The sequence below is a fragment of the Acomys minous genome (genome assembly GCF_964271855.1).
Source record: "Acomys minous genome assembly, chromosome: 18".
NCBI classification, from domain to species: domain Eukaryota; kingdom Metazoa; phylum Chordata; class Mammalia; order Rodentia; family Muridae; genus Acomys; species Acomys minous.
Window position 1 is genome coordinate 13,455,556 of NC_140501.1, and position 26,966 is coordinate 13,482,521.

Consider the following 26,966-nt stretch of genomic DNA (forward strand, 5'->3'; position numbering starts at 1 on the left):
CAGAATGAGGAAAAGAGAAATGTTCATAGTGGGGAAAAAAAGTGAATTTACCAAAGTGACAAAACCCTTAGAACTGTTATATCATTAAATTAGGACAAAACGGGAAAACCAAGTTTGGATTTTCTTGTTCAGGTCTTAACAAAAGCTGCATTTTTAAAACAGTTTTGAATGATATATTTTCTTCCTTAGGATAATTATACAGAAGAATCTTTATGATCATCCACACTACCTGTTACACTGCATAAGGCAAGTAGATTTTCAAAGAGTATTTTCAAAGTATCTCAAAGAGATACTATTTCAACCCACTGGATATTTCATTTTAAGTGTAACTAACCATAATCTAGAAACTTATTTTTTCTGTATTTAAATGTAAATTACAATTGAGAAAAGATTACATTTTGCTTTGATATTTTTTCATGAAGATGCTTGACTCCCCTGAAAATGTTTCTAAATATTCTGGTTTTGCACATTCCTTTTTTAATAGTAAAATAAAATATAATAAGAAAAATAAAAGCTAAAATACAAGAATTAAAAAACAAATACCTCCTCCACAAACAAACAAACAAACAAGCAAAAAAACAGAAGAAAATAGCCCTAACGAAGGCCCAAGAATCAGGCACTCGATTGTTCACAGACCCAGAATCCCATAAACACTAAATTGGGAGTACTCTTATAATGTAAATGACCTGTATAGCACGAAAAAAGTATCTAAACAAATAAAATAAACTAAAAGGATAAGATAAAATAATTTTTAAAGATAATGATCCCTAACACAATATTATGAGAAAAGGAACCTCCAAAAATCTCATTGAATTAACATTCCTTTGGCCAACTACTCTTGGGCTTGCAGCTTACCCTCAAGAGTAGTTTTCCCAGTAAGACTTCCTTTGAAGAATGTTAGTTTTTATATGCAAGTGATTGGCTGTTGAAGATTGCTTTTTGGTTAGGATGGGGACATGTGTCTACTTCTTTCAGTTCTAGAACAGAAGTGCTGCAGACCCATGCATACTGATGCAGTATCTCTGTGTTTGTAGAATGTTGATCATGTTGGTTTATAGGATATTTTTTTCTTGGTCTCTTCCATTTCTTCTGGCTCTACCAGTCTTTCTGCCTCCTCTTCCACCAGATCCCTTAAGGCCTTAGAGGGGGGTATTTGATGAAGATATCCCATTAAGGGTTAGTGTTTCTAGGTTTTGCACTCTCTGTATATTGTCTGTCTGTGGATTCTGTATTTGTTCTAATCTGATGAAGAAGGAAGCTATTTTGAATATTGCTGAGCAAGTCACTGATTTGGGGGTCTAACACAGTGTCATCATTAGCCATTTTATTGCTATGTTCTTTGAGTAGAACTGTAAATTCGGTTTTACTTGAGGTTAGTGGCTATCTAGTCTCTGGATCTTGTTCATGCAAGCAGTGTCAGTATGCATTCTATCTTGTAGCGTTGTCCTTAAGGCAAAACAGATATGGTTTGCTTATCCCTACAGCTTTGTACTGCCCTAGCACAGCTTGAATACAGGAAATTATTGTGGGTTTGTGGCTGGGTTGTTGTTTACATTTTTTATTTGGTAGAGTACAATGTGTTTTACTGTATTAAACATGCTAGTATGCAAGGATGATCGCTTTATGAAATACCAGCTTGACTTCTCCATGTTAAATGAGTTGTTTATGTATTGTCCACACCAATGTGACCCTATCATCCATTTGTGGGGAACATCCTATATCTTTGTTTTTCGCAATGGTGTATGTTGTTTGGGAGTTCCCATGACACCATTTTGGCCAACAACTCAAATATTTGTAAACCTTCCCAGGCACTGAAAGTTTCATTTTGTGACGAGATGGCCATTTGGTGCTCTGTTGCACATATTATTTGGTAGTTTATTTAGATCACCTTCACATATGCATGTATTTTAAGAGGTTTCTCCTGTATTAGGTTTTCATACTTCCCTTCAAATGGCCATTAATTTTTTATGTCTTTCCTATAATTTGCTCCCTCTTCTTCCTCTTCACTCCCTTTCTCCATTTGATCCTCTCATTCCACTTTCTGTATACTCTTGTCGATTTTTCTTTTTGCTTTTGTTTAGACTTACAATGTTAAGTTTAAACAGTGAGGTTGTGGTTCCATCTGCTGGAAAATGTTGGAATAGGAGAAGTTTTCATTCAGAAACATAGTGACAGGAATACTTCAATAGATTAAAATTTTGAATATTTCTAGATGATTTTTTTTTACAAATTTGTTATGCATTTATTTTTATATTTCTTTCATTTTAATTAATTCTGTTCACTTCATTTCATCACTGTCCCTGTATTTAATTATTGCTTATAGAAAAGTATGCATTAAAAAAATTTGTTTTTTGACTAAAAGGAAATAATAAATGCTTTTATCCAGTATACATATAAGTCTGTCTCTATCATTTCTGAATGTGTTTGTGGTTAGAGGAGACAAAGGTGAGAAGAAACATGTCATGGGAAAGGAAAGATAAAAATAACTTGTAGATTAGGACCCAGTCCAGAGTGTCAGACTTGTTTGCATTTGGAACAACACTCAAAGGCTAAATGAAGATGAGTTGTGTAATATTGAGTGATTTTTTTCTATCTCACTCTCTAAAACTTGATATTAAGTTACTTTGATTTATGTTATAATATTCATGCAAACAAAATTACTTAATTATGAAGAATAATTTGGACACTGTATCATCAGAGACATCAAAATATAATGACTTGCAATAAGACTTAGAATGCTAAATATTTTATCATGCTTTAAAATATGAAGTAAACTTAATAACTTTCATATATATATATATATATTTATATTTGAAGTCAGTTAAGCTTATATTAATTATATTAGGCAATCAGGGCCTAGGGGTTCTGCTCAAACTATTGCACTAACTAAGTACAATACAAATAGTGAACATCGAAACCCTACTCTGATCACTCCAATGGACAAGACATTCTCCACAGTTAAGTGGAGAGTGGGGATTGAATCTGGCATGGCCTCTGGTGCCCCATATTAGACTACCTCTCCTTTGTGGGGAGGGCTTATGGCACTCAAAGAAAAAAGCAGGCTACCAAGATGAGACTTGATAGCCTATCACCATATATTGGCAGAAGAAGTCCCCCTCAGTCTTAGACCTAGGGCAGGGGAATAGGGTGAAAACAAGAGGGAGGGAGGAACGGGAGGATACAAAGTGTATGATAACAATTGAGATGTAATCAGAATAAATTAATTGAATAAAAAAATAGGAATAGAGAGATAAATGAAAACTTAACCATTTAACAATTATTTCTATTTCAATTGACATACAATTATGAGTAAAAATACTGGTTTTATTGCAAACTTGTGTTTATTCACTTAGACATGTAACTTCCTAATTGTTTTAATATATTTTATTATATTTTATTAACTTATTCATATTACATCTCAATTGTTATCCCATCCCTTTCATCCTCCCATTCCTCCCTCCCTTCCAGTTTCCCCTTACTCCTCTCCGCTATGACAGTGACTGAGGGGAACCTCCTCCCCCTGTATATGCTCATAGGGTATCACGTATCTTCTTGGTACCTTGCTATCCTTCCTCTGAGTGCCCCCATGTCTCCCCATCCAGGAGACATGGCCAAATATGGTGGGAATGCAAACTAGTACAACCAATTTGGAAATCTATCTGGTGCTATCTCAGAAAACTGGCAATAGGATTTCCTCAAGACCCAGCTATTCCACTCCTTCGAATATAACCAGAAGATGTTTCAGGACACAGCAAGAACATTTTCTCAACCATGTTCATAGCAGCCTTATTCATAATAGCCATAACCTGGAAACAGCCTAAGTGTCCCTCAGTAGAAGAATGGATAAACTGTGGTACATTTACACTATGAAATACTACTCATCCATTAAAAACAAGGAATTCCTGAAATTTGTGGACAAATGGATTGAACTATAAATTATCATAATGAGTGAGTGAACCCAGAAGCAGAAAGACTCACATGGTATATACTCACGTATATCTCGACACTAGCCCAAGTACCATGTCCCATGAAAGAATTTACTTACCAAGAAAGTGTGACAGAGGGGAGGACTTCCTATTGGAACTCTAAGTGAGAGAAGTATGGGAGAATGAGGAAATAGAAGGATCCAGAGGGTCTTAGAAACCTACAAGAAGAACATTATGAGGGGTGGATCTGGGCCCATAGGTCCTGCTCAAGCTATGGCACCAGCCAAGGACAATCCATGCAATAAACATCAAACTCCAACCCAGATCTAGCCAATGGACAGGACATTGTCCACAGTTTAATGGAGAATGGGGACTGACTGTAACTTCCTAATTGTGTGTGTGAGTGTGTGTGTGTGTGTGTGTGTGTGTGTGTCTGTCTGTCTGTCTGTCTCTGTGATTGTGTGTGACACACTTTGGAGGATTTGTACAAGGTATGTGGCACATGTGAGTATCACAGGACAGCTTTCAGGATGTAGTTCTTGATTCCATCATGTAGTTACCAGAGATGGAATTAATGTCTTCTTTAGGTATCTTCATCCCTGGTCTCAAGCTGTAGTATAGAGCAACAGTAATAAAGACTGCATGGTACTGGCACTGAAACGGATAGGTGGATCAATGCAATTGAATCAAAGACCCAGAAATAAATCCATACACCTACAGACACTTGATTTTTGACAAAGAAGCCAAATCTATACAATAGAAAAAAATAGCATCTTCAACAAATGTTACTGTTCTCACTAGCACAACACTAAGGTCCAAGTGTATTAAAGACCTCAACATAAAACTAGATACATTAAATCTGTTAAAAGAAAAATGGAGAAGAGCCTTGAACTCACTGGCACAGGAGACAACTTCCTGAATTGAACACCAAAAGCTCAGGCTCTATGGTCAACAAGTAACACTGTGAAATGGGGTAATACGTATTCTCATCACCTTAAATACCTATCAGCCCTTTGTGGTGAGCACACTACAATATTAGCCTTTTCAGACATGTGTGGTACTGGGCTTTTATCCCAGTACTCAGACAGAAAAGACAGGCAGACCTCTGAGTTCAAGGCCATGCAGCTCTGCAGAGGAATTCCAGTACTTCCAAGAATACACAGAGCCTCTCATCCTAGCACTTAGGAGACAGAGGCAGGCGAATCACTGTGAGTTCAAGGCCAGGTTGGTCTACAAAGAGAGTCCAGGATAGTCAAGGCTTCACAAAGAAACTCAGTCTCGAAAAAAAAATATCTATACAGAGAAACCCCATCTTAACCATTAACACCACAACAAACCGTTTTAGCAATATTAAAATATAAAATGCAGTATCATTAACTATAGATATCATGCTATATAATAGAATACCAGAGAACATTATATTTACTGAACAACAGCTTTGTACACAAAAATCAACTTAAATACATTCACCTTTGGCAGACACTACTCATTCCTCTATCTCTTTATTTTTATCTCTCTCCCTTTGTAAAGTAAAGACAATGCAGAATTATAATTGTTTATCTGATTAAATTTAAAATAAGAACACAAAATACTAAGCAGAAAATAATAATAATTTTATTTGTCATTAAAATGAAACTTATTTTTGACTTTTCCATATAATCTGTTTAACTAGTTATAATAATCTGTGATTATATTATTTTTAGGTAATATATTAGAAGAAAGTTTTGCTTCTTAATAAATAATCTGCACTTTATTAAAGTTTGTATGCAAAGACCATGACTTTGCTCTTATTTACTGAAACGAATTGCTGTTGAGGACTCAATCCTTATGATATACCAAAAGCAAATACTTGAAGATATTAATATCAATTTTTTAAAAAAAGTTAGACCTATAGCTGAAATATAGCATAAAATAAGTACATATAGGAATGTAAATTACTAAATACCATATTTAGAACTGTTTTGATATGGTAAAAGTTAAAATCATTTTCAATGACATTAACATGAATATAATAATTACAGAATAAGAAGTACACCACATACTGTTTATGTAATTACAGTGTTAATAGAAAATGCCTCAGTTGAAAACAGGTGAGAGTCTGTATCAAATTTATACTCAGACACTATGGAAAAATATCATATTTATATTCATACTCTTGATCAACAGTGCCTAAAGTAACATACTATAAAAATGAAGATAATTTTAGGTAGTATAACATTTTATTTTTCTTACCATTTCTGCTTCCTGAACAGCTAAAGGAAGTGAAAATATTAATGGTCTCTTGAAGAATATGTTCCGTGTTAGGAGAGTATTGTTTTGATGATATTTGACTTCATACAAATGACATTAATATTTTTCTCATTTGTAAAGCATAGTCAAGATCCAGCTAGCTTCAATGAAGTATTTTAAGCATGATTGATCTCTGTATTAATTCTATTTCTTCACTAACTAGATAATCATAAACTGTAATGCATAGTTTAATGAACTATATGTAAGCAATTGTTGACAGAAGTTTACATTTTTTTAAAGACCACATATTAGAATTTTAGGTAGCAGGTTTATCTAAACAAATTTCTTCAATAATATCTTTTATAAGGAAATAATTACATAGAATTTAGATATCCTCAATGTATTGTATAACACTAAAGACATTTAAACCATGATTCTATTGTTCTGCATGCTATAAATTTTACAATTGAAAAACTACACAGTCAAAACTGACAGTATTTTTTAGAACTACTTAATAAATAAGTGTTTTAAAAATAATTCTGTCAATTTTAAAATATTCCTATATAGTTTTTTCCTTGTAAGTAAATGAATGAAAATGTTCTTTGCTTTTCCTTTTTCCTTCTCTTATTCCTTTCTTTTTGTTTATTACTTATTATTAAATATTATTTTATTCTTTACATATATATAATATATATATATATATATAATAAACTACAGCAAGAAGAACCATGAAACAATCAGGAATTATATATATATATATATATATATATATATATATATATATATATATATATATATATATATATATATATAAACATATTACATTCATAGTGTTTTGGCCATTTGTATTTGGCAGACTTGAAGAAAACATCTTTCCTATATTGTTAAGTCTAAAATTCTGAATGTAAATCAATATCTATCATATCTTGTTATTATCAACTTAAAATATCTATCTAGACTGAAAAGCATCTTAACCTCTAAACAACTAAGGTTTATTGTAAAACTAAACTATCTGGCCTTCAACTACATCACAGGCTTGAGAAGGAATAAAATTAATTAATTGATTATACAGAGGGTGCAGGTTAGTAGCTTCCCAAATGATAAGATGACAGAGACAGTTTTCTACCTGAGCAGTCACCCAAAATTCTCTACAATATTTGGAGCATTATCTTCAGCCTTCTGGCCATTATGTCTGCCTTTGCAAGTTTGGCCATTGACTCTGCCTGCATCTAATCTTGCCCTTTTTTAAGGAGAATTCTGTCTGTAATTTAAATGAGGACATTTTGCTCAGTGCCCTGTTTGCCACATTTGAAGCCATCTCCATAAGAAGGTTCTTTGTTTATCATGCTCTTTGAGGTAGGCTGGGAGTTGCCAGGAGTTAACCTGTCTCATTGTCAGTGAATCTTTAAAATAATAAAAACATTTTAAATGCCTTATTCTGTATGTCTCTGAGGTTTTTGAAAACCTTCTCTAATTATTTTACTTTATCTTTGTATAGAATCATATCTATCTGTTGCACCTAATATATATAGTCTTGTATAACTTGTTTATCCTATACAACCTGCAGTTGCACTTTCTTTTTTTTACAATTTTTTATTACACGTGAATAAAACAAACTACATATAGCAAGAAGAATCATGAGATAATCATGAGTTATATAAATGTTCCATTCATGCTGCTTTTGGCTATTTGAATTTGTCAAACTTGAAGAAAACATCTTTCCAATCTTGTTATCTGGTCTTCAACTCCCCTCAGAAACTTGAGAAAGAATAAATCTTAAATCCCTGAGTGAACCGGTATTGCTGGTTGGCAGCTTCCAAAATGAAAAAAATGACTGAGGCTGTTTACTGCCTAAACAGCCACCCAACACTCTTGTGTAAGGCAAAGGACACTGTCAACAGAAAAATATGACATCCTACAGACTGAGAAATGGTCTTCATCAACCCTATGTCTGACAGAGGTCTAATACCCAAATTATCTAAAGAACTCTGGAAATAAGCAGCGCCAAATGAAATAATCCAGTTAAAAATGGGGTAATGAACTAAACAGAGAATTCTCAACAAAGGAATATTGAATGGCAGAGAAACACTTAAAGAAATATTCAACATCCCTAGTTATGAGGGAAATGCAAAGCAAAATGACTCCGAGATTCCATCTTACACTTATCCGAATGATGAAGATAAAATATTCAGGTGATAGCACATGCTGGTGAGGATGTGGAGAAAGGCGAACCCTCCATTGCTGTTGGGAGTGCAAACTTGTACAATGACCTTGGAAATCAAACTGGTGTTTTCTCAGGAAATTGTGAATAATTCTTCCTCAGGACCCAGCCATTCTACTCCTGGGAATATACCCGAAAGATGCAATAGCACTTTTAAAATATTGCTTTGAGTCAATGTCTCCTAGTAATACCTGAAGCTAAGCCTTGATTTTCTAAGCATAAGCTTTAAAAAGACAAAAAGGAACATGTCATAATGTTTATAGAAAATCTTTGTATCTCAACCATACTCAAAGAACTAAAAGAAAGTAAAACACAGTGAATGGGAGAGGAAGGATTCCCCAGCCAAGAGCATGTCATTGGTTATCTAGTACCAAAGAGTAATCTATTAAGCAGTAATGCAGGTAGCATTGTACAGATGGAGCAGAATATATTCAGAGGTGTTTTTGTATATGCTTATACATGTTGCAAGTGAAAGCAACTGATGAGAGGAGAGGGCATGGATTGGGGAAAGAAAAAGGAAGAGTTATGGGGTAGGGATTTTCAGTGAAAAAAAAAAGAAATAGAATAATGTCATTATATTATAGTCTCAAATTTTAAAAAAGAAGAAAAATAGAAGAATAGAATCTATAGCTTTAAATATGAGTCCAAAATCAGAAGAAAAAAAAATAAGGTCACAGCACCCTTTTAACCAAGTCCCTGAAATTACACCTGCTTGTACTGTAAGACGAAAGGTTATTTGGAAAGAAATAAAAAGATATATACAAGTATCAAACTACTTCTGTTGTGAAAATACCAGCACAGAAACAAAAGAGCAAAGACCTAAAGCATCATGTCTCCATCAAATAGGATAGAAAGAAATGGAATTTTTAAACCAGAAAACAGAGGAAAGAAGAGAACTGTTTGGAAGGCAGAAATTCCCAGGACAAGTGGAAAATAGAGATGATATACTATATAGAAACAAATAAAAACAAGGATGTTGACGTGTGTGTGTGTGTGTGTGTGTGTGTGTGTGTGTGTGTGTGTGATGTGTGTGAGAGAGATGATGTTCTAAAATATAATGGAGCTCATTCATTTATACATTAGAAGAGAAAACTAAAGCAAAAATAAAATAAAACAAAACAAAGAGATTTTTGTCTTACCTGTTACATATATAGAGAAAAGGAAAATAATCTGAAACACTTTATTGCTTCTTTGATATGAAACATTTCTTCTATGCAGTGTCTTATTATACTTAAAATTTTAGCTTTAGTAAAGGAGCACAGAACTACTATTAATGTTTAGATTTCTCTGCGATTGCATGGAAGACAGAGCAGGGACTGATGAAGCCAAGATGTTTCTAACAACACAAGCTTAATGAGACATCATTTTGTTGAATTGTCATTCCACACAATTATTCTCTTCTCTAGTAACCACAGCATTTTAGCATGAAATAATCCACCCTGCTTTTTCTTTAGTTAATTAATACCCCCAAACAGATCACCATCATCTGACTTTCTGATTTTTTAAAGAAAATAAATCAGAAAAGCAGTGTATATTTTTTATATAATTTGTTCACTTTACATGCAGATTGTAGCCCCTCTCTCATTTCCTCCCAGTCTTATCCTTCCTCTCTCATGCATCCCCTCCTTCAGAAAGGGGGAGCCCTCCTCCTCTATCATCTGACCTCAGCCTATCAAGTCTCATCTGGACTGGTCCTCATATTATGGGACCCACAAGGAGACTATGCTAACTATACACTACATCTGAGCAGAGGGTCTGATGAACTTACCATGCATGGTCCTTGGTTGGTGCATCAGTCTCTACAGCAACCTGCCCCCCCCAAACACACACACCTCCTGGATTTGTTGTCTCCATTGATTTCCTTGTGGAGCTCCTGTCCCTTCCAGGTCCTTCTATTCCCTAACTCTTCCAGAAGGCTCCCTGTGCTTCAACCCAAAGTTTCATTGTGAATCTCAGAATCTCCTTCAATCCCTCTCTGCGTGCAGTCTTTCAGAGGACCTCTATGATTGACTCCCATCCTGTTCCTTCTCTTCAGCAATTTCTAGTATCTATTCTATTTGCCCTTCTGAATGAGAATTAAGCATCCTCCCTAGGGTCTTCCCTGTTATTTATCTTCTTTGGGTCTGTGTATTTTATAGTGTGGTTATGTTGTATTATGTGGCTAATATCCAGTAGTGAGTATATACCTTGTGTGTCTATTGGGGTCTGGGTTACCTCACACAGAATGATCATTTCTGGTTCAATACATTTGCCTGCAAATTTCAAGATTTTGTTGTGTGTAATAGCTGAGTAGTATTCCATTGTGTAAATGTTCTCCAGTTTTCTTGTACATTCTTCAATTCAGGGACATCTAGGTTGATTCTGGATGATGGCTATTATGAGTAAAGTACCACGAACATAGTTGAGCAAACATCCTTGTTGTATGGTGAAGCATCTTTCAGGTATATGCCCAGGATTGGTATATCGGGGACTTGAGGTAGAACTATTCCAAGTTTTCTGATAAAGTGATAGAATGATTTTCAAAGTAGCTGTACAAGTGTTATTTATTCACAAAAATTTCCTTTTAAAACTTCCTAAATGGAAGTTTAATTTTAATTAGAAACTTGACTAATTTTTTTCCTTTCTTGTATGATTGTCTCCTTTACAATCTTCTAAGTGGCTATAGCATTTGAATTTCTGAAACAAATTCTGAATCCTAGCAGGTGGCCTAAAACATTCTGTTAGCTTCTTCATGTTTTAACAACAGGGCATTTTAGAAGTAGCAAACAAAACTTTGCAGTGCAGCTGTTATACAACACCTGATCTAATTGTAGCATAAATTATCTAGCTCTGTCTCATGGTCTTAGTCTTAGACTTCATGAGGAAGCTTCATACAATGGGATTGGTAGCTCTTGAGTCCATGATTTAGATTTATGTTCTGATATTTTCAACATGGATTATCCAGTCAGTGTTTTGTGGACTCAATTATATCTCAAGAGGCAAGTATTTGTATTAATTGTTTATATACAGTAATTTTTCTTGTGAAAATAAATATTTAGTCTCTAGAATCATTTGCCAATGACAAGGCATATTTTTATTAACACCTTATTTTATTTCATATATTTTCTAAAAGCATACTAATCATTGTTTCAATATAAAATCGAGGGATGTAGGAATTATTTCAGTCCAAGATCTAGGAACATAAGTAAATGTCGCGCCTCGCTCGACCAGCAAGAAAGACACGACCACCAGTTCTTCTCTCAAGCGGTTTTACTCAGGCTTTGTTTCCAGGAGAATCCCACGAGCCACTCCTGTCACGCTCATTTATACCACCCAAACAGCCAATCACACTAAGCCACGTCTCACACGCTGATAGGCTCGTAGAGGCGGAGCTAATGCAAGCAGTGGGCGTCTTCCAAATAAGGATTTGTTTACCTCCACCGAGGCAGCTCTGGTTTCATGTCAGGTGCCATCTTGGGTCGAGGTCCACAAAGGGCTCTGTGGCTCTCCACAGTTCCTCCTTTTTGTTTTATTAGCGCTGACACAACAGGTGAGAGTAGAGGTCTGATCTCTAGGAGGACACTGATGTATAACAGCCCACAATCTAAGCCCTCCACCAGATTGAGTGCTGAACCCGTCCTGTCGAATGGACACTGATGTACAACAGTACTCAGCCAAAGCCCTTCACTTGACTCAGCACTGGACCCGTCCTGTACCTTTTTTCTGGAGGTGGGGTCTGGGGTACCAACCCACATGCAATCACACTTGCTCCCTAGGAGGCCATTAATTGCTAACAATGTACCTCCTGTGCAGTGCTTTGCCTTGCACCCTGAGCATGACGAGGTGATCAATTCTTCAAGACCGACAACCACACTTGTGGAGATTGCCCCGCCTCAACTGCTGCAAATGCCTGAGCCATCATGATTTGAGTACGCATCTGAGACACACGTAAACAACAAATACACCAAAAGCATACCACACGTACTGCAAGCATCAAGAACCCCAGGGCTCCTATTCCCGCCCATTTTTTCAGGTGGTTCATAGCCACCGACATCCAGGGGGAGAAGCCCAATGCCATGGGAGGATCCACTCGCGTTGAATTCACAGTGACAATGTCGAGGCGCAGATCTCTTAGGGTATGTTCAAACTCTGCAGACCAGTTCCCCTGGAGATAAGGTGAAAGACTCTTAGACAAATACGCAGCTCGTGTAAAATTGTTATCTGGCACAGATGTAATGCATAACCCTGACATTTCCATTCACATCCAAGCTGAACCACCTGTAACAGGATATCTACTTGTTATTGTACCAGATCAACGCGTTGATTTAAAATCATGATGCCACCTTTCAAGTGTGCATTTATGTTGGTCTGAACCTCTAAGGCGGTGGCCAAACGCATACAGGAGTAGGGCCAAAAGAAACATTGCGTCCTGTAGCCACTAAAGCATTAGAAGTTTCAAAAAGGGCAGATGTATTCCAGCTGAAAGTAGTATTACCAAATGCTCCTCCATTAATCATGGTCATTGGCGTCAGATCAGTACAGTTGCCATTGACCCCACAAAGGAGCCAATTATTAAAAGGATTGGACGGTATCGGGAGGTTAGTTGACCTGATACAGCAAACCAGGGGGCTACGGTATCACATTCTGACAAAAAGGTTTCCAAGGTTTTACTCTTTAACTTGATTCCCTTTGATTTTAACAGCTCTTGAAGAGCCGCGAAAACCGGATGAGACTGTGACACACCCATATTTTCACTTTCTTTTCTGCGATAAACCTCTCATATTGGCTCCCTTCCGGAGACTTAAGAATTAGCTCCCTTCCGGAGACTTAAGAATTAGCTCCCTTCTGGAGACCTAAGAATTAGCTCCCTTCCGGAGACCTAAGGATAGCCTCCCTCCCGAGGACTTTCCTCTTCCCCAGGGGCCGTAAGCTCCATTTACCAGGAACTTACCCACTGGCAATCCCTGACCACTTGGAGTTCTGAACTTGACGGTGGGGAAGTCGGGTCCCCATACGGGCCACCACTTGCCGCGCCTTGCTTGACCAGCAAGAAAGACACGACCACCAGTTCTTCTCTCAAACGGTTTTACTCAGGCTTTGTTTCCAGGAGAATCCCACGAGCCACTCCTGCCATGCTCATGTATACCACCCAAACAGCTAATCACACTAAGCCACATCTCACACGCTGATAGGCTCATAGAGGCGGAGCTAATGCAAGCAGTGGGCGTCTTCCAAATAAGGATTTGTTTACCTCCACCGAGGCAGCTCTGGCTGCATGCCAGGTGCCATCTTGGGGCAAGGTCCGCAAAGGGCTCTGTGGCTCTCCACAAGTAAAAATAAGGACATAGGCATATCATGCATATCAAATGCATGAAAGACAGACTATAGACAACCCAAAAACCACAACCTACAGACAAACTGACAGCATGGGAAGAGAAGAGGAGAATTCAAAACCAGGGTCACTGTTTGTCAAATTACTCAGAAAGAGAGTAGTTATCAGTTATATTTACTGAAAGCAACTCTTGCCCTTTTTTGTGCCTTTGCTGCTACCTTCGATGAATTTAAGTTGCACTCAATAGAGGACTATGCTTTTCAGAATACCATGGCAGAAGTAAGAAATGGGAAAATAACATAGTTTTTCATTGTGCTGCAGAGAATTATCTCTTATTGAAGTATAAAGACTGCCAAAACATTCCTTACTTCAGAAGAACAGAGACACATAGTCCAAGGCTATGAAAAGCTGGGAGTCTTTGGCAAACAGGACTAAAATCTAAATATATCTATACAAAACACAAAGGAAAAATTTAAAAAAGCCAATGAGCAACTTCTCATCATATTTTTTAGGACCTATGGTTTTTTAATAGAAATATATCTTATTTTTCTTATAAAGTTTTCAAAAACTAAATCATAACATCCAAATTTAGGCTTTGAACTTTTTCAAACCTATTTAATTTGTGGTTCTTATACCTCCTTCTTATATGCTTCTAATGCTTATACCTCCCTTCTAATGCACCTACTCTAGATAAGATAGAAAAGAGGTTAATAGTAACAGAAGAAATAGACATTTTTAGACTCTGTTCTTTGGAGCAATTTCACTGGCATGGTCATCAGGATTCCAAAGGACCAGTTAAACAGCACACCAGCATTTCAGCAGTGGTTACTGCAAACACGGCTGCTGGAATTGGACTGATGTACAGCCAAGACCAAAAAGCCCCACCTCTTTTTTAGGATATATATATATATATATATATATATATATATATATATATATATATGTGTGTGTGTGTGTGTGTGTGTGTGTGTGTGTGTGTGTGTGTGTGTGTGTGTGTATGTGTATGTATATTCTCTCAGAGACCTTGTTTATCACTGGCAAAGGCCATGCCTCTGCAAGAGACCATTCTTCTTCCAATGGACAAACATCACCTGTTGTTTCACAAGTCCATTTTCAGAGGAAAAACACTGCATGCCCTAACAAGACTACTTCGCATCCTACACTTGGGATCAAAACAAATACATGTTTACATCCACTCCTCCATTTGTTAAATTATTTCAATATTTAGTCAAGAATTGAAAGTAAAATTATTTTTCTACAATATGAATATTTGTGTGAACACATGTGGTCAAGTGTGTTGCACTTCTTGCTCCTTTTCCAATATATTAATTCAAATGCAGTGTTGGCTTGACTTTTTTTTTTCTTTGCAATAGCACTAAATGGTAAGGTTGTGGACACTGGCCCTTAGCCAAATAAGCAATGCAGTCCCATTCTTTATGTGCATTAAAGATTCCTTCAATGGAGCTTTGGTGTCAGCAGTGAAGGTGAAATAAATCATACTGCTCCTTCGGTTGAAATCCTGTGATTGAATTAAAGGGCATTTTAATATTTTACATGATTTTTGAACATCTGCTAAACTGTGCCTGCAAGTGTCATTGTCTAATGGGCTGGAAATGCATTCATGACTGCTCTCTGTCATCATTTTCTGAGCTGCTCTCTGATTGTTAATGTTTCAGCAATTGCATTCTCTGCCATTCAGTGATCAGAACAATTTCCACTCATAGTTCAGAGTGAGGCTGCTTGATTGTTCTATTACTCTTTTAAACTACTCAGTACCTTTTATTATATTAAGCAGTAAAACTAAAGCAAATATATTTACTTTAAAACCATTACAAACAAAGATACTTGACTATAATTCCAAAAATCAACTTTTGCAAGGAAAACTATTATCTTTCATTTGCAAATCTATTCAAAAAGCCACACAGCAAAAACTTATGCAAAGTGTTCCTTAATAGAGTTGAAGTGAAATAATTTTTTCTTTTGTATAAACTCAAGATAAATTTTTACTATTTATTCATTTCAATGATGAATAATAAATAACATTTCATTCTGTCTTCATTATTTTCACTAATATAAATTTATTCATTTGTATGATTTTTAATTAAATACTAATTACTTATTTCTATCCACTTTTTAGGATTTCTGATTGATTCTGCAGTTTAAAAGACTTATGATCCCTTAGTAAAAAGGAGCAAATAAACAGTATTAAATATGATTAGCATTCAATAGATGTATAAGATGTTTTATTTACTTTATGTATATATGTATATACATACATATATTACTGGTGATATGTGCTTTTGATACTTTAGTTTTCATAATATTTCATATACTTTATATTCATTGTAGATTTTGAGGTTACATTTTACAACTTTGGATCATTAATTTGTGTTATACTGATTTAAAAGCATGGTATAGTATGTTGTGGAAGTAAAAATGTTTTTTCATCACAAGTGTGGGATGTAAGACAGACTTGTGTCAGGGTGTGTGAAGTTTGTCCCCTGGAAACAGACTTGTGGAAGCAGAATGGGGAAGAAAAACATAGAGCTATGCATTTAGGTAAAGGAGAAGAAAAAAAAGAAGTTTTTTTTAACTTTTAAAAAGTCAACACTTTCAATTTTTTATTACTTCCATAAATTTGAACTTTGAAATTAAATTTTGGTATTAGATAGGGTCCTAAGAAATTTTAGATCATTGTTAAACCACAAGAAATAGGAGGCCATGCAAACACAGGTATTTTTATGTTCGGAGCTCTTTAAAAAAAAAAACAAACAAATTAAGAAACATTCTTTCTTGCTTGAAAAAATCTCCAAAAATAACCCTCTAAACAAACAAAACTCCAAGTTTCAGGCAACTCCTCATAGACAATAATTACTTCAATGGGGACTTCCCATCAGGCCATGCTCAGTCATTTCTCACTTTCATCCCATTTTTCAGCTGGTGAGAGCTCATTGCTCATATCCCTCGACATAGATCAGTCTGTCCTGTTTGTGAGTGTTGTGCAATTCATGAACTATTATTTTCATAACTAAACTTCTTCTAATGTATTTTGCCAAAGTCTCCACACTTGAGTGGAGAGTGGGATGTGACTTTCTCACGTACTCTGGTGCCTCATATTTGACCACGTCCCCTGGATGGGGAGACCTGGTGGCAATCAGAGGAAGGACAGCAAGTTACCAAGAAGAGACTTGATACCCTATGAGCATATACAGGGGAAGGTAATCCCCCTCAGGAACAGTCATAGGGGAGGGGAATAAGGGGAAAATGGGAGGGAGGAAAGAATGGGAGGATACAAGGGATGGAATAACCATTGAGATGTAACAAGAATAAATTAATAATATTATTTTTTTAAAAATAGAAAAAAGAAGTTTTACAGTCAGTGGACAGTGTGAAACAGTGGCTAAGGCACCTGTTCTTGTTCCTTAGAGGAACAAGGAACAATGAGAACTTATGAGAAATGCAGCCGTTCATCACTCATGTGTGATATAAATTCAGAGACTATGATTTCATTCTTAGAATCAACTGACAAATGTAAACATTTTTTATATATTTCTTGATTTTCTTAAAACTAAAATGGCTGCTAGAATAAGACAGAAGTAAATATAGATGGATGACTGCTTTCAGCTGCTGAATAAACTGTGGAAAAAAATTAGACTTAGATGAGGTTCAAATACCTGGAAACCATGGTACTAGAGAGTCTCTGAATCTCAGTTCATCTCACTAAGTGCAGTTTTGTATCATGACAGGAAATAAGAACTATATTGCTGTGGAATTTTTGGACAATAAGTTATCAAATTTCTCCTCTGGTCTACATTTTGTCATATCTTGAGAGTCAGGATCTAAATGTCTAAAAAAGATTTAAGTGCCCAGAATGGAACTACATTGTGGTTTTTCAGGACAGGCACTACTCAAGGAGATCATGTATCAAGCAAATCAAAACAGAAAGTTGAATGAATTGCATGTGTTCAGGATTACTTACAACAACTAACTTCCATTTTTGATATAATAGATTGTATTCAGAAAGCGATCCCTTTGAACGAGCAGTATAAATAAAATGTCAAAAGTTTTTCTTATCTTTCTCTCTGGCTCATAATAGACCCCTGGATCAGATCTTACATTCTTTAAGTCTTTCAGATCCATTGGTACAAATAGTCAAGGCAGGATAATATTAAGAATGCACAGCCCTATAACTAGGATGAGTAACCAAGAACATAAAGACTATTGAGTCTCTGCATTTTTAATCATTTCTTACTTTAACTCTTCTGTAGGAAGTTACTAAGATGATAAATGCATCCAAAAATAAATAAATAAAAAGTGTAAGCTTATGGTGAAGCCATTTGGAGGTATCATAAATCATGCTTCGTTTTGCAATTACAAATGTATACCTTTTTTCTAGTTACAGCAAGCTTAATTTAGTATTTTTATCTCACCTACAGGGCAATATGTTTAATGCATTTATGGAGACTGTCAAGAAATTAATGTTCCCCTTGAAAACTATTGAATTAGAGGAAAATATGAACATGAATGTGAGAAAACAAACAGAAAAATGTAGAATATTCAGTCATGTAAATACCTATGCTTACTTACTGGGCCAAGGTCACCTGATGTGTCTGTGAGAGATAAAAGCAGAGCAGTTGGAGAGTCCACAGCACAACAGAGACTGTGAATTTTTATTGGGAGCAATCAGACAATTTATAACTTTATCAGAAAGAGAATATAATCACAACTGCCAGGATCAATACATTTGTTATTGCCAGGAAACAAAGACATTTGCAGGTTATATATGGTACAAAAGACTAAGACCAATTTTTCTGTCAGGCTTTCATGCTTTACTGAATACTAAAGGAAAATACATAGAAACACAATTTGGCCTGAATGCTTCATTTCTTGAGGGAGTGCATTGGTTTTTCAGGAACTGGAAAGCTCACTGGGATCTAACCTTAAAAACCTATGAAGCATGCTGTCTTTCCTGAAAGTTAGGCCAAGTCAACTCCACGGTTCCATGTATAACTTAACCAAGAGGTAAGCAATAGAGTGAAAAATCAAAATGATATTTTAAATGCAAAAGTGTACTCTAAAATTTGGAACCAAAATATAATTATTTTAAAGGGTTGTTGAATGTACTGGTTGTAAATACAAATATCTTGATGCGTCAGCCAAATAGCAGATCATAACAATGAACACAGAATCAGTCCGTGTCATGAACCATTTCAAATCAGGTAATTATGTATAAATCAGAGTTGCAATTGTGGCTATCACTTCAACTTTAAATAATGAGACAAGTAGAAAGACCTCACACCTGAGTTCAGAAGCCATTCAATGCACAAAGCCAATTATATTGATTCATGTCATCCAGGCACACGAGAAGAAGCTCAGGACAACAGGGAGCATAAAACAGATAAGCACTGATTCATCACAAGTCCTACATGTGAGATTCAGGCCTCTAATCTCTGCACCAGGAAGCAAAGGCAGGAGGATTGCATATGGGATTAAGGTTACCTTGTCAACACAGTGAGTTCCAAGCCAGGCAGGACAGCACAGAAAGACTTTCGTCTAAAAAACAAAAAAAAAACAAAATTAAAAGAAAACAATCAAACAAAACCATGAAAAATAAAAAAGTGTAGATGGATGTATCATAAAAAAGAAAAGCAACACTTAGGCTGCACCCATGTTCTGGCTATTATGAATAAGGCTGCTGTCAACATGGTTGAGCAAATTTTCTTGTTGTGTGCTGGAGCATCTTCTGGGTATATTCCAAGGAGTGGAATAGCTGGGTCTTGAGGAAGCCCTAGTCCCAGTTTTCTGAGATAGCACCGGATAGATTTCCAAAGTGGTTGTACTAGTTTGCATTTCCACTAGCAATGAAGGAGTGTTCCTCTCTCCCCACATCCTCGCCAGCATGTAGTGTCACTTGAATTTTTGATCTTAGCCATTCTGATGGGTGTAAGATGGAATCTCAGAGTTGTTTTGATTTGCATTTCCCTGATGATTAAGGAGGTTGAGCATTTCTTTAAGTGTTTCTCAGCCATTTGATTTTCCTCTGTTGAGAATTCTCTGTTTAGTTCCAAGCCCCATTTCTCAATTGGGTTATTTGGTTTGGTTTGGTGGTGTTTAATTTCTTGAGTTCTTTATGTATTTTGGATATTAGACCTTTGTCAGATGTAGGGTTGGTGAAGATCTTTTCCCAGTCTGTAGGCTGTGGCTTTGTTCTCTTGATAGTGTCTCTTGTCTTACAGAAGCTTCTCAGCCTCATGAGGTCCCATTTATTAATTGTTGACATTAATGTCTGGGCTGTTGGTGTTCTGTTCAGGAAGTTATCTCCTGTGCCAATATGTTCCAGGCTCTTCCCCACTTTTTCTTCTAAGGTACTTAGTGTCTCTGGTTTTATGTTGAGGTCTTTAATCCACTTGGATTTGAGTTTTGTACAAGGTGACAAATATGGGTCCAGTTGCATTTTTTTACACATAGACATCCAGTTAGACCAGCACCATTTGTTGAAGATGCTATCCCTTTCCATCAAATGGATTTGGCTTCTTTGTCGAAAATCAAGTGACCATATGTGTGTGGATTCATATCTGGGTCTTCGATTCGATTCCACTGATCAACCAGCCTGTTGCTGTGCCAGTACCATGCTGTTTTAATTACTATTGCTTTATAGTACAGTTTGAGATCAGGTATGGAGACTCCTCCGAAGTACCTTTTATTGTACAAGATTGTTTTAGCTATTCTGGGTTTTTTGTTTTTCCATATGAAGTTCAGAATTGAACTTTCAATGTTTTTTAAAAAATTGTGTAGGTATTTTGATAGGGATTGCATTGAATCTGACAGCCTAAGTGTCCTTCAATAGAAGAATGGATAAAGAAACTGTGGGACATATACACTATGGAATACTATTCAGCTATTAAAAACAAGAAATTCCCGAAATTTGTGGATAAATGGATTGAGCTAGAAATGATCATAATGAGTGAGTTAACCCAGAAGCAGAAAGACTCAAATGGGATATGACTTTCTCACATACTCTGGTGCCTCACCTTTGACCATGTCCCCTGGAGGGGGAGACCTGGTGGCACTCAGAGGAAGGACAGCAGGTTACCAAGAAGAGACTTGATACCCTATGAACATATACAGGGGGAGGTAATCCCCCTCAGGAACAGTCATAGGGGAGGGGAATAAGGGGAAAATCAGAGGGAGGGAAGAATGGGAGGATACAAGGGATGGGATAACCATTGAGATGTAACAAGAATAAATTAATAAAAGAGAAAAAAATTAAAAAAAAAAAGAAAAGCAAAAAATCCAGAATTTTCATGTCTAAAATAGGAAGGTATTTGGGAAAGTTAAACCTACCACCACCATATCATGACCATCACTAGATTAGAAAGTAAAGCTTAAGTATTTGCTAGCTGTAGATATACGGACCAGATAAGAAATGGGCTTTTTGTATGTCAGACACGACATATGTGCACTCATATGACATCAGTAGAACTTGTGACTGATGATAAATAAGATGTAACATAGAAGGAAGCTGAACAGACCATTTGACACAAATGTTTACTTATACAGTAAAATATATAAGTATGTGCTATGTATATAGCATATATACATAATAACATCTAAATATTTGAAATTAAGCTTTCAAAGGCAAAACATTTGACAATAAATTCTTTAGTACTATCAAATGTGAGGATCTGAAATTAAAAATATGCATTCTTCTGTTATCTATCACAAAACAACATTGTAGCGTTTGTACCTAATTATGTAAAATAGAATAAAAAGGAAACAAATGGTATTATTTTAAATATGTACAGCATAAGATCATCAGTGAAAAGGTCAAAAGAGGTTTGGGCAAATGAGAATATAAAGTGTGGGGTAAATGTATTCTGTCTATAATAAATTTACTTAAAGGGTAAAGGAAGGATTTATCAATCATTTAAAGTTAAAGATTGCAAGGATATAACATTAAATATTAAGCAAGGTGGAAATGTAAAATATGTTTGTTAAAAGAATATAAAACATGCTTCTGTCTCAGTTTGTTCATGAATTCATTTAGACAGTGTTTTAATACTCAGATTCAACTAGGACCTTTGTTGCATGTTTTCATGCATGCATATCAAATAATAACTTTCTACCTTGTGTATCCTCACCTTCGTTGATAAATACAAAAACCCATTCAGTTGAAATATAATAGCACTGACCAGCAGTTAGCATGACAAAAGGGTAGGACTCACATGACCTTAGAGTTATGAAAACAAGGACGACTGCTTCAGCAACTCGTCACATGTACACACTGAGGTTTCAGCAATTCTAGCAGAAACCAATTCATGCAATTCTGGCAGAAACCAACTTTGTTATTACTGTCAAAAAGCTAGACGTCTCTTATCTACCACATCCTTTCTGTAAACTCAATCTTTGTTCCTTTAATCCTGACATATACAAGGCACTAGCAACAAAGTCTCATTTTTGTCAATAAGCAAACTTTACTGGAGATGTCATAGTTCATATTTAAATTATCCTGGTTTCCAAATCGTACTTTTATTTAATCCAAATCTGAATTTTGCCTATATGGCTCAGCAAACCTCAATCTAATTTTGGTTTATAAAAGTTTTATGGTAACATTTTCACTGAAATTTGTCACCACATTAAGCAAATGTTACTTGGAACATTCTCTCTCTCTCTCTCTTTCTTTCTCTCTCTCTCTCTGTGTGTGTGTGTGTGTGTGTGTGTGTGTGTGTGTGTGTGTGTATTCAAAAATTTTATTTTAACAATATATATTCAAAAATCAATGCATAAAAATTTATGCTAAATGAATAATTTGTTCTTAAACAGATATTTGAATTGCTTAACGATTGACTGAATATTTGTTTCATATTCAGGTGACATGTTCCAAGGAACATTGCATATGATAGGTTGTTTCTTGTAGTCTGGCTACAAAAGACCTTGAAGTGTGACTGACTAACAAAGATAAAATTCTGGTTTTGTCTTGTCCTGATATAACAGATACCACCTCAGTTGGAAAGGGACCCAAGAAGTTAGACTAAGGAGTGTTGCCGACTCAATTCATCTCTTTTTTACATCCCTAGGTTACAAAATACTGGATCTATTGGTCCATAGTAAATGCATTCTCTATTGCTATTGCAGGATAGTAAGCATTTTTGTTTCAGTGATTTTATGTCATTGTGAGAGTTGGAGTCCATGACTCACAAAATGTTATAGGTAAAATGTTTTCTTGATTCATTATGTACCTTAGCAAAGCCAGTGTTCTGTACTCTCACATTAAAACAGGGCTTTTGGTACCCACAGAAAACCATTCATTATAAACATTGTTTAATTTTATGAAGAAAGTGGCACATCATAATTTTTATCTTGATTGCAGATGCCTAAGTCAGACTCATATAAAATGATGTGCATGTCTTTCATTTTATGAACCAATATAGAAATATTCTAAAAACAGGTTTCTGATATGTAATTCCTCATTAGTATTACAGTTGTCTAAATTATTATTAAGTAGCTTCTTAAATAACAATTTCTTTGACTTTAGAAATTCATAATATGGGCATTTTATTTTTCAAATTAGCAATTAACATTTCTTTAACTAACATTATTGTGGTCTCAAAATATAAATGTAATAATAAATCACCTTTATCTCAATAGACCTAACAAAGCTAATTAACTTAGCTGGATCTACTAAATATAGATCCATACTGATGGTTCTCAAACCATTTATTCATTCATGACAATACTAACAATTTAAAGTACAATTTAAATCATCAATGTTTGTAAACATAATTGTTCAAAAATTTGCTTCTAATGGTCAGTTCAATATATCTATTCAACATACATAAGATTGAAAATATGTCCTAACCTATGTGCTTTAAACATTGAAGGCTATCAAAAAAGAATATTTCTTTTTCCTTTTTTGAATATTTTTAATTTTTTACATATACACTTTTATTAGCACACATATATACAATAAACTACCTACAGCAAAAAGAAACAAAAAACAATGAGGAATTATATAAATATTGCATTCATAGTGTTTTGGCTATTTCTCTTTTGCAATCTTGAAGAAAACATCTTTCCTAAAATGGTGAGTCTAAAATTCTAAATATAAATCAATACCTATCATATCTTGTCATTATAAATTTAAAACATTTATCTAGACCTAAAACATGTTAAGCCCTAAACAACTAAGCTTAATGGTGAGACTGAACAATCTGGTCTTCAACCCCATCAGAGACTTGAGAAGAATAAAATTAATTACCTTGAGTATACAGGGAATGCAGGTTAGTAGCTTCCCAAATGAGAAGACAGAGACAGTTTGTTGCCTGAACAGTAATCCAGAACTCTCTATAATGTTGGAGCATCATCTTCAGCCTTCTCGCCCAATATATCTGACAGACATATTTGTGAGGCAGGAACTATTGCGGACTTGCTTATTCTGTCTTGGCAGTGTTTGCTGTCAACTCTGCCTCATCTAAGCTTGCTCATTTTCAGGCAGAATTATGTCTATGGTAGAAACGAGGACATTTTGCCCAAGTGGCTCATTTGCCATCTTTGAATCGATCTCATTAACGAAGTTCTTTGATGCTCATCATCTTGTTTGGGGTAGGCTGGGTGTTGATAGGAGTTAACCTGTCTCATTATCAATGCATCTTTAAAATAATAAAAGCAACTTTAAATGCCATATTCTGTATGTCTCTTAGAGTTTCGAAGGCCATACCTAACTATTTTACCTAATCTTTCTATAGAATCATATCTATCTGTTACACCTAGGATTTATATTCTAGACTAGTAATTGATATGACCATGAGTTAAACAAATAACAATTATCTTGTATTTCCTACTTATACTAAACATCATGCAACAGCACTTTTAAAGAATTGGAAGTAAACCTTCAGTTGTATGGGTACAATACCACATATTACAGTAGCAAGATATATATATATATATATAATTAAATATATATATATATAATTAAATATATATATATTCAAATATTGAATATATATATTTGGATATATTTTGAATATATATTCAAATAATATATATATTATTTGAAGAATAATCTTAAATTTGAATTCTATACCAATGTATCTAAAATTAAACTTATTTTTCATCTATATACAAAATTCTATACCAGTGAATTAAAAATAACCTTATGAGTGACAATTGAGGCCTTATGCTGAGGAGTAGATTCACTTACCTACTTTCTTTTCTATCTTCCCTATATATTTCTACATTCCCCATTCTTTCTTTTCAATCGCCATCTCCAAATCTAAGAATGTAAGATAAAGGAAAAGAGAGACATCCTTGATCCAATGTAGTTTTCTATCTAAATAAGACCAATACTACCTTATAGATAACTTCCAGTGAAAAATAAGCATCACCTAAGAATGCAACCAAAATCCTACTCAAACCCCTTGAAGAGAAATGGGGTGTTGTTCTCTTAAGGTTTCTTCTGGCTAGTTTTGAGTGACTAATAACTTTGTAGGGGCCCAAATAAAATTGGGGAAAATGGATAAACAAGCTAGGAATAGTATTTCTGGTCCAGTTAATAAATGCTGAGAAATTACAGGGTAAATTATAGTCCTGTGTTGGACAGTCTGAAATGCTTGATTAATTGGGATTGGAAGCTTTCTTTGAAGCTGTCCTGGGAGCTGTCCTGTTCTGATGAGCAACAGCACCTGAAGCACTTGGTACTGGAACATGAAGGATGCAGGATGTCAGTTTCCAGCATGCTGAGAAGAATGATTCTTGTTAGATCTGATCCAGCATCAGTGTCTATTTTTTGTATTCTGAAAACATAATTTCTCACAAGCATTATACAGTCCTAAAATGATAAGTGTATAAAGTGTTAGTGATGCACAAAATAATTAAAACTGGCTTTCTGCTTTTTATATGAGCAAAAAAACCAAGACATCTGTAAATCTTCATATCATATGAAGAATGGCATCTAATAATAAATCACAAGGATTCTGTAGCCGACAAGAAGCCTTGTCTATGCAAAGGCAGTCATGACTCAGCCAGTCTGAGAGCTATTCCCATGTAGCGGGATTAGCAATATAAGTTACCTGCTTGTTCTGCAGTTTGAATTCTTAACATCCCAATATAGCCCCCTTTCTCTTCCTGTCCGAATCCTCCTCCCTTGCTCATACTCTCTCCCTGATTCTGCTATTCCTCAGAAAGGAGAGTCCTCCTCCCCTAACATCTGACCTCAGCCTATCAAGTCTCATCTGTACTACCTGTAAGCTCTTCTTCTACAGCCAGGCAAGGCTGCCCTGCTAGGGGGAAGTGATCAAAGTTTGGGGGCCAGAGTCAATGTTAGAAATAGTCTCTACACCTCATATTGTGGAACCCTCAAGGATACTGTGCTGCCTCTCTAATACATCTGAGCAGAGGATCTTGGACCACCTCATACATGGCCTTTGGTTGTTGCATCAATCTCTGTATTATAGTGTGGTTTTCCTGTATTATGTGGTTAATATCCACTTATGAGTGAACATGCCACACTTGTATTTATGGGTCTTGGTTAGCTCACTCAGGATGATCTTTTCTAGTTCCCTTCACTGGCCTGCCAGTTTTTAGATTTACTTGTTTTTAATACCTGAGTAATATTCCATTGTGTAAATGCACCACAGTTTCTTTATCCATCCTTCAGTTGAGGGATTCTAGGTTGTTTCCAGATTCTGGCTATTATAAATAAATCTCCTATGAAATTAATTGAGCCAATTTCCTTCTTGTATGGTGAAGCATCTTTCAGTTATATGTCCAGAATGTTATGGCTGGATCTTGAGGTAAAATTATTCCCAGTTTCCTGAGAAAGCACCAAATTGATTTCCAAAGTGGTTTCACAAGTTTGTACTCATACCTGCAGTGGAGGAGTGTTCTCTTTTCTCCACATCCTAGCCAGCATTTGCCTTCAATTTAGGTTTAGATCTTTGCTATTCAGATAAGTGTAAGATGGAATTCCAGAGTTGTTTTGATTTGCGTTTCCCTGATAACTAGGAATGATGAGTGTTTCTCCGCCATTCCATATCATATTCCTCTGTTCAGAATTATCTGTTTAGTTCTGCACTCCCTTTTCTTTTTTTTTTTTTTTTTTAATTTTTATTTTTTATTTATTTTTTTTTTCTGCACTCCCTTTTCAATTGGATTATTTGGTTTGGTGGTGTTTAATTTCTTAGTTATTGATATATTTTTGATATTAAACCTTTGTCAGATATCGGGTTGGTAAAGATCTTTTCCCAGTCTGTAGGCTGTTGTTTTGTTGTGTTGAAAGTGT

At 35.4% G+C, this 26,966-nt stretch overlaps 1 long non-coding RNA gene across 3 annotated transcripts in view; it reads right to left on the bottom strand.

The window, feature by feature from the left end:
- Positions 1 to 26,646, bottom strand: part of LOC311589351 — a 74,687-nt gene extending 48,041 nt beyond the window's left edge. For 2 of the 3 annotated variants that reach the window (XR_014776514.1, XR_014776516.1), the window contains exon 1: positions 26,553 to 26,644. This is a non-coding gene — a long non-coding RNA (uncharacterized lncRNA). Of the gene's footprint in view, positions 1 to 24,887; positions 24,960 to 26,552 lie in introns of all 3 variants that reach the window. The other variant, XR_014776515.1, reaches the window with a different exon arrangement.
- Positions 26,647 to 26,966: the final 320 nt, after the last annotated feature.